We start from the raw sequence: 9,432 nt of genomic DNA on the forward strand, positions 1-9,432 counted from the left end.
CTTTCTCAGCTGCCCTCCCCCGGGCCGACCCGAAAACTAGACAAAAATTAATTCCGACTACCCTGACTCGTCATGACGAATTTGGCTATTTAAAAAAAAAAAACTCACCTACATATTTGTTCTTCTGATGGCGACGGTGTACTATAGCTCTAATGGCGTTCTTGAATACAGTGAGGTAATCAGGGCCGGATTAAGGCCTTTGGGGGCCCTGGGCACATCCAACATAGGGGAACATAGCTATCCTGCCTTGTCCATAGATATGGTTACAGTACTATTAACAACACTGCCTGTAAAATCAGACGATAATATACGGGGCCCCTTGAACCTCGGGGACACTGGGCACGTTGCCCACTTTGCCCTATGGATAATCCGGCACTGGAGGTAATGATTAAGGATAAGACTTCTGAAACGGAAAACCAAAACCAGTTTCGGGAGAATGTGCACAAACGCTTGGTACCAAGAGACATAAATGATAGGTGAGTTCCGGTTTTAATGAAATCATCTCGCTAGAACCCAAATGTTAGAATTTTCTTTATAAAAGCAAGTATGAATTGCAACGACTGTGTAGCAGCTGCAGCCTCTTTCACAGTGCATAAATTTGTCGATAACCGAGTGGTTGAAGGGTTCTGTAGAAGGAAGTTACTGAACAGGACGGCAATGTGTTTATTTTTCCATGCTACGTCAACCATCCTTCCTTTCTTATCTCAATACGTATATAGGAAAAGAGGGTTTTCAGTAAGAGTGGTTACATAATGCAGATCACTTTGTTAGAACCGGTCCTAAATGATGAACTAAAAAATATAATCACTCTAGAATACCTTTGTCAGCTGGAAACAAAACATTCTTTCTGATATGTTTATCAAGTCCAGGTGAAGTGACTACGTCTGTAGCGTTTCATTATTGTCGATGGATTAGAGAGCATTTTCTTTATAAAACAAGAGGGTGTGTGGAGTTTAAGTAAAATTTAACAAGTACTTTATTATGACCAATGATATGTTCTTGGAAGGGACAACGAAAGGCAGACAGTCATATTCTTGATTCAGTCTGGTCTTTTTTTTTTACCATTTTCAATAACATCACACGAACATTAGAGCTTAAAGTAAATAGTTACAATGCCATAACTTTAAAACTTTATCCCCCATACGTAGAAGGCACTTGATTTTCTGACTTTTGTCAATTATTTAAATGAAAATTTCCTTCAGGAATCCTAAAATATGTATGTACTATGCTGTGCTTATGACGTCTAAAACATAATATTGTGAATCAATTGATATCTTCAAGCCTTGTTAGTGGGTAACCATTTACCCGCTCCCTCCAAAACAGGACAAAATTTCAGACGTAACGTACGCACGCAAACCCACTATGAACACACATCTTCTAACGTCATAGTAATAGTACGTAACCTATAGTAACCCTCAACGTCACCTATTGCATAAGGAATATATCGGAAGGTTGTCATATGACTACGTAAAGTACGGCATGTATGTATTAGAAGCAAAACGTGGATGAATTCACTGCAGCAGTATTCATATCAGTATTTTTGTGCAGTAAGTAAAATAAGTATCTTTAAAAACATGTATATTTTCATCTGCAAGACGGAAGTACCATAATCTATCCTCAAAATGGGAGCGAGCATTTCAATACTACGTCTTCCTAAAGGTAAAATCAAAAGGGTGCCATGTTACATTAATGGCCGCCTGAACACTCAAGATACGGGATGGAAGACAACTCCAAAATATGAGCCATACACCAAAGAACTCTTAGATACAATGGAAATTCGTGTACTAATGGCTACCCAGATATTGACCTTTCGAAATCGGAGCCTTCCCAACGAATTGCTAGAGAAAATTGCAGCTAGCGAGACTGCCAAATCGGTTAGATTTGGAACAGAATATAGCGATACAAAGTTGGTGAGGTATAGAAGAAAAAGTACTGAAGTGCAAGACGGGAAGCAAGAGAAACTTGTAACCGTAATGGAAGTAGATAGCATAGAGAAACTCAAAAGAGAAACAGACAGGATTCACCAGTGGTTTAGTGATATCAAACAATGCAGACAGAAAAGAAAACAGAGACCTTTGACCAGTCTTGAAGAAACTTACCTACAGAGCACTCAGAAAGTCCCACAGTGGTTCACAGACACGTTCGGAAAAAGCCATAGAACTTTCAAACTAACGCCAAAGTTTCCCAGAGAATGCCCAAGGGCAAATGTTGAATATGATGAACTGGTGAATGCCAGTTTCTTCATAACAATAAACCTGTTGGAAGCGAAGCCTTTGATAAGCAGATGTTGCATACAGGCCACTGTATTTGAGCACCTTACCATCCCTGAATCAAGGTATGGGCTTGATGCCGATCCCATACAGGCGCAGTTTTGGAGGCAAAGATACGTGTACATGGTTGAAAGTACAGACGACCTCTTCACGCGGCGGGTAAATCTGGTAGGAATGATCAATCAATCAAATGAAGGTCCAGATGTTAGTAAATCAATCCTAAAGAATATAAAGGATTTTGAAATTATAATTTTGAAAGGCGGTTCAGTTACCTCACCTAGAGATGTTTGTGGCACATATCGGCGTCAAATGACAACCAGAAAGGAGTTCCTCACTTGGAAGATAGAAATACCAAATGTCTGATAGAGGCTTTAATCTCTCTTCATACGATGAATTCATAATATCCTGATGATTATGTTTCCCTAATTTATTTACGATATTGGGCTCCAATTACGCCCATTATGTTGATGACATTTGCTTGTCTAAATATATAACAAACGTCTTCCACTGAGTGCGAATTCTTGACTTGTACTTGTAAACTATTCATTTTTCAATAATATTGATCAACCATACAATTTTGTATACAACATAAATCTCAAAATAAAATTTATTAAGTTAATACAATATCTGAAGCGTTGTTATTTGTTCCTGTCTTAAAGTAAGTACTCACATGTGGAAAGTTTGCTTCTGACTTTCGATGGGGCCGTCAAATTCGAACTCGGTTCGAATGTACAAGTGAGTAGTCAATACTATACAGATGAAGGTGTAACCTGGGTTGACTTTTTGTGCACTCAAAATCTGGACATTTGTTTAAATCTCGGAAAGAAACATAGTGTGTTTTATCCGTCTAATCGTATTGTGGGATGGAAATGAATGCCTCTGCAATATTTTCAATGTAATTTTTTAGGAATTTTTAGAAAGTGCAAATTTTGGAATTGTAATTTGAATTCATAACATTTTAACAAAGATGATCATTGTTAGAATTTTTATTTTGTGATTCCAACAAGGAAAATGATTGTTAGAATGTTTGTACTATGTGATTCTACTGTGGTGCCTTTAACAAAGTCAATCACTGTTACAGCTGGATCTTGTGACACATTCTCTAGCAGAGGCTTTAGGACAGCATCGTTATAAAACAACAACTGTATCTTGTAAAATGAATCTTCAGTAGAGGCTACGATTCACTGGATCAGTAGAAACGTCTACGACAGCATCATTGTAAAACAAGAGCTGTATCATTGTAAAACAAATCTTCAGTAAAGGCTACGATTCACACCGAATTCTCAGTCATTGACGTAAAAAAAACACAACAGTTTTGAATCTAAGTCACGCATGTAGTCATTCTTGACGAGAGAAAGTGTCATTGTAAAGAGAATACGGCTAAACAAGATCGCCGTCGCCGTGCGTGTTCCAAAGATACATATGCAACACTGAGTGTTGAAAGTTATGCCCTTTTATGGACAATGCTAACGTTTCCCATGACAGGGACCACTATTCATACGCCGCTGTCACAGCTTGATCAAGAATTGCTGTGCGCAGACTTAGTTCTAACTTCCTTTTTCCCAGTTTCATCCCAGTACTTCCTCGCTAATATCTGCGATGTAGCATCTACATCGCAAGAGCGACACTGCCACCTAAAAGGAGGTCAGAAGATTCGTCCGATCAATAAATTGGGAAATGACGAAGGAACTCTGTATTCAATAAATGCACCATAATAATGGGTTAAAAAAGAAAATCGTCAACATTCCTCATTCCTTTTCTTGAAACAAGATGCATTTAATTTACATATAGTTACTCTGTCTCTCTCTCCTGTCAAAATTTAATGTTCTGTACATATCCAACGGAATATTTCCTATCATGGGTGTCGTTCATTGTGCATTTGAACAGAATTTTACATCCAGAATTCAAGTTGATCGGAACAAAATGGTGGAACAAAATGTCCAAACTAACTTTTTTTTTTTTTTTAAAGTTATGTTTGAAAAGTCAACAGCTAACAAGAATGTATTGTAAATAAGCAATGCATTTCGCAAGCAAGGAATCGAGACGTTTGCTGTTTACCGAGACCGATTCTTTCTGTGAAATTTCGATTGGTACGTTTTAAACAATGACCATAACCTACTGGCTGTCTTTGTTTTTGATCTAAAATGATTAACTTTAGAATAAGAGTTTGAATTTATTATACATTTCCACTCTTATAAATTCTTTACATATCGGGAGCCAATCACAGTGACATTTTCAAACAGACTATTATGTTTATAAGCTGTGGGAACGACTGTCATTCACCTTCCTGTGTTGTGTACCGACCATGTTATGATTCTGTCAGACATTTGCTCCCTGTAAATCGCCGTTCGCAGTGAACGTCAGTATTTTTTTTCTGTAACCATCCCCAACTCGCCTATTGTGTCTGTTTTATAAGGTATAACTTTTAAAAAAAAATACCTTTCAAGAGGGACTTAATGTATTCTCAACCCGACAACCTACCCTAATTGTCTTTCTCCAATAGAAACGAACAACGGTGGCTCACGGGCTAGCGTGCTAGTTTCGCTTCTAATCCTAGAATCAGATCAACCCAGAATGGCTTCCGTTTCGTGTTTTTTGGACAAGCAATTTTACTTCTGCCTGCCTACAGTGACTATGAACAAAATACATAAAACGTCTATTTAAAAAACAAAAAAAAACCATTCTTTTATATGATATCTAATGATAGGTACTATAACGAGTTGATAAAAACCAGAGATACATGTTGTTCTATTTTGTATATGTGCATTATTTTAAGATTATCTTCACAAGCTTTCAGGGCTGTCCACATCTAGATGCCACATTTTAATGGATGAATGTCACGGGTCTTGAGTGACCTTGGAGTGACGGCCAGCAATAACTAATTACAGCACACACATCGTATGAGATTTGTGTCTGTCTGCGTTGTTTAAATTCAAAATTGCCTAAAGTTTTGGGACTGGCCTCCTTTCCACTTGACACACTTGTATGTATTCTTAAGGTGTCATTTGATGATTTCGTATTTTACCCCGCCCCCAAATTTTAAGTGGATTACATGAGAATTAAAAGCATGCGCCTTGTGTTTACAAATCCATACAGAAACTAAATCTGCAATTTGGTTTACATTTACTTTTGCTAGGCTTAACTATGAGTTGGCTTGTTTCCTGACTGTCACGGAATCGAATTCGAGATTAAATACGTAACTTGTGCTCCCAATCAACAACTGACTTAAGTTTACCTATTTATGTATATCTGCTACGGCGTTATTTATTTCAAAATTGAAATGGCTAAAGGTGATGAGAATCAAGTTAATTTGTTATAATACTAGGGAAAGTTAAACATGTATAAGGCCTATGCTGATTGTTTGAGCGGCCTTGTCACGAGAAAATATTCAAAATAGCTATATACCATCAAAAATAAACGTAAAACAGAGGGGTTAGGGTACTGATAGTTAAGTGTAACAGTTACCTCTTGTACAAGGAATTAACCTGAAAAGCTTAATTAAAATTTTACACACATGCTTTCTGAAAAAATCAATGTGTACTTTGTCCGATGCAAATTAATAAGAAACTGTCTTAGCACCCACTTCCTATAGATTTTACAATAATAAAACAGTGGAAGGAGGGAGATATCATAGTAATGTTAAGTCGTCACGACTCACTCATTCCAGCAGGAAACTGCTTAAACCTTTGAAGTTTCATACATGTTTTAATTGAATTACTTGACTTCATTATTCAGTTTTTCCTCTATATTTACAGTACGTGCTTTAAATATTTTATAATTTAACAACAATTAATGTATTTGCATGCATGTATTTTCATATTTACACAGGCAGCAATATTTGAATACATATATGTCATCCGATTACGAGCATTTAAGTTATAATGGAATTTATCTATGCCATTCTTCTAATACTTGCTGAAAAGTAGCAATTTTAAGTAAGAAAACAGTACAATTGGGCACATATACACCTTGGCTTGGACCAAAAACTTCAACAGGGTACGGAATGATTCGTAAACATTACATAAGATTACGATTAAAACTTAAAGTGTATCGTCTGCTACATTTCTTGCGCCATCCTAATATGTCTGTCTCAAAAGTCGACATGCTCTCCATAGTTTTCATAATAAAATGCGCCCAGTCCCATTCATTTCTGAAAAATCTTTTATGGTGATGCAAAGTTACAAAAGTAATGCCGAAAAGCAACAACCAAATTTGATATTTTTTAAACTTAATTCTAACAGTATTCATGGTCTTCCAGTGTAAGGCAGTTACTTTTCTAAACTATTGTTCTTTTGTCTTTTTCTTGCAGACCTGAAGGTCGTGAATAGGGTGTAGTACTAATAAAAATGCATCAAATTATCAAGTTTCGTGATTGGCATAGTATCAGTATACTAACTTTCAACAAAATGTCAAAAAATCATTGCAGCATGAACTATGTACATTACAGATATCTCATTTTGTAAAAGGCTGTAGAACTTATCAAGCTGTATCCAAGTGTACAATTCAAGCTGGAATAGTATGCAAATAGCATGCCTGGAACTCACGTGGTCATGTACTAACTGCAAAAACTTAATCAAAGCTAGTAAAGACAAAATATAGGTCACGGTGAGCCTCTTTTGTTGTAAAAGTGTGGTAATAACAGAAATGCATTCATCATCAATTTTTTTTAAAGTTTTCGCATGGGAAATGAGCATCACAAGCAAAATTTAACTAAAGTTTGTAAAGCTTAAAATGTGTGCAATAATGAGATACTTCTAAACTGAGGGTCTAACGTACACCAAGTTGCATCCCCATGTTTCACTAATCTAGATTAGATAACATGTACAAAGTATGCCCACAACCTATGTAGTTATGGACTAAATGCCAAAACTGGACATTAATCTAGTAAAATGATACGTATAGGCCACAGCGACTTTTTTAAATATCAGTCTAGTACGAAGCGAGATACATAAAATTCATCTGGTTTATTTATTTCAGCATGAACGGTAAATAAACCCATCAAAATCGAAGTTGTGAAATAGAAAATATAGGCTACAGTGACATGCGTTTTAGATGAGGGTCAAGACGTCAGTCTTTGCAAAAAGTATGCTGATAACTTCGTCACACTTCCGTGCTCGTGAAATCAGAGAATCAGAATCCTCCATCTCTGTGATAGTACTGAATCTCGGATCTTTTATCCCAAGTGGGTACCACGCCTATTTGTCTTGTCCCAGCTTTGTATGTTCCCTGCTACGCACTCCATTCCACCAATAGCTTACTGCTGGGAGACACAGATTTTGCTAGCTAGAGGCCTACGATACTGGTTTGCCAATTTGGGCCGGTCCCCAGCGAATCGCTGAATGACAATTCACAATTAGATTACTCGGCATGCATTGTTATTGTAAGATGGAACAGTTCCGTTCTCTAGCAGACGGGTTTTGACTGATTTCTGTATTGGTAGAAACATATGTTCTCTATGCCAATACGACACCCTTTAGAAGAGTAACAACAACAAGAGTATCAAGATGGCAACCACGGTGGCCATAGTGGATATCAAATCACCACCATTTTAATTTAGAACCAAATAGGCATCATAAAAAGTCTGTTAGTGACAACGGTATAAACCCCCTATTTTTATAACCATCCCTTCAGGTGAAGTCGAGATAATATCTTCAAGATGGTCACTATAGTGGTAATATCATATATTTGGGCAAAACCATTTTCATTTAGGGCCGACTAGACACCATAAGAAGTCCTCAAGTGAAAATTCCATGCCGTCACGACTTTTTCTGCTCAGGAGGAGTAATAACGATTTTCAAGATGGTTGCCATGGTAATCGTATTGGATGTCAGATTAGCAACATTTTCATTCAGAATACACCATAAGAATATTTCTGCTGAAGACTTCTTTGTTCTGTAGGAGTAGCAACAAGATTTTCAATAGCAGCTGCCATATTTGAGGTCAGATCAGCACCATTCTTATTTAGAAATATATATCAGAATATATTTTCTGGTGAAAACACCATGACAATAAGTTTTTCCATTCAAGGAGGTGCCGCGATACAAAAATTTGCACGAAGGCTAATACGGGGGCCATATTGGATGTCAGATACGTACCATTTTCATTTGGTACCAGTGTAACTAAAGTCTGTTAGTGAAAACACTATGCTGATATGACCATCCATTCATCAGAGGTAAGATTTTTAAGATGGCCACTACGGAGACCATACATGGAGTTGTATTGGCACCATGTTTACTTATGGCTATCAATACATCATAAAAAGTCTTCAGGTAAAAAAAAACATGCCGATCTGACTTTCCATTTCGTAGTACGAAGAACAAGATATTCAAGATGGCTGCAACTGAGGCCATGTTGGACATCAGATGAAACTAATTTCATATAGGACCAACTAATCATCTTAAGAGTGTGTGTGTGTGTGATTTAGATTTTTAACAAAGCTTTAACAATTTTCCAGTCATATGGCTACGATGTCTGCAGTGTGGCAGTTTAAAGTGATGTCTAGCACTGAGACATCATGCCGCGGACATGTAGCATGATGTCCCACCCAGTCACATTATCCTGACACCAGGCCGATCATTCCTAACACTAACTTCTGAATGTTGAGCGCCTAGCGAGGGAGCTGTTAGTACCATTTTTGTAAGTCTTTGGTATGACTCGGCCGGGGTTCGAACCCACGACATCCCGCATCCGGGGCGGACGCTCTAACCACTAGGCCACCGGAGCGGTGACATCTTAAGAAGTCTTTCAATGACAACCCCATGCCTCTATGACCAACTATTCAGGAGTAGTGAAAACAAGATTTCCAAAATGATCACTGTGATGACCATATTTGATGCCGGTTCCATTTTCATTTAGGTCCAACAAGATATCATAAGAAGTCTCTGGGTGAAAACCCCGTAATGATATGACCACTCATTTAGGAAAAGTAGCAATATCATAATTTTCAAGATGGCTGCTTTGGTGACCATACTCGATATCAGACTGGAACCCTTTTCATTTAGGATCATCTAGACAACACAAAATACAAGTCCCTCAGTGTGAACCCGTGTTAATAAGATTATCCATTCAGGGGTACAAAAATGTCATAATGATCACGGTGGTGACCATACTGAATGACAGGTAGACATCCTTTTTTATTTAGGAACAACTAGACAAGATACGA

Source organism: Sinohyriopsis cumingii, chromosome 4 (genome assembly GCF_028554795.1).
Source record: "Sinohyriopsis cumingii isolate HCF-2022 chromosome 4, ASM2855479v2, whole genome shotgun sequence".
Lineage (NCBI taxonomy): Eukaryota > Metazoa > Mollusca > Bivalvia > Unionida > Unionidae > Sinohyriopsis > Sinohyriopsis cumingii.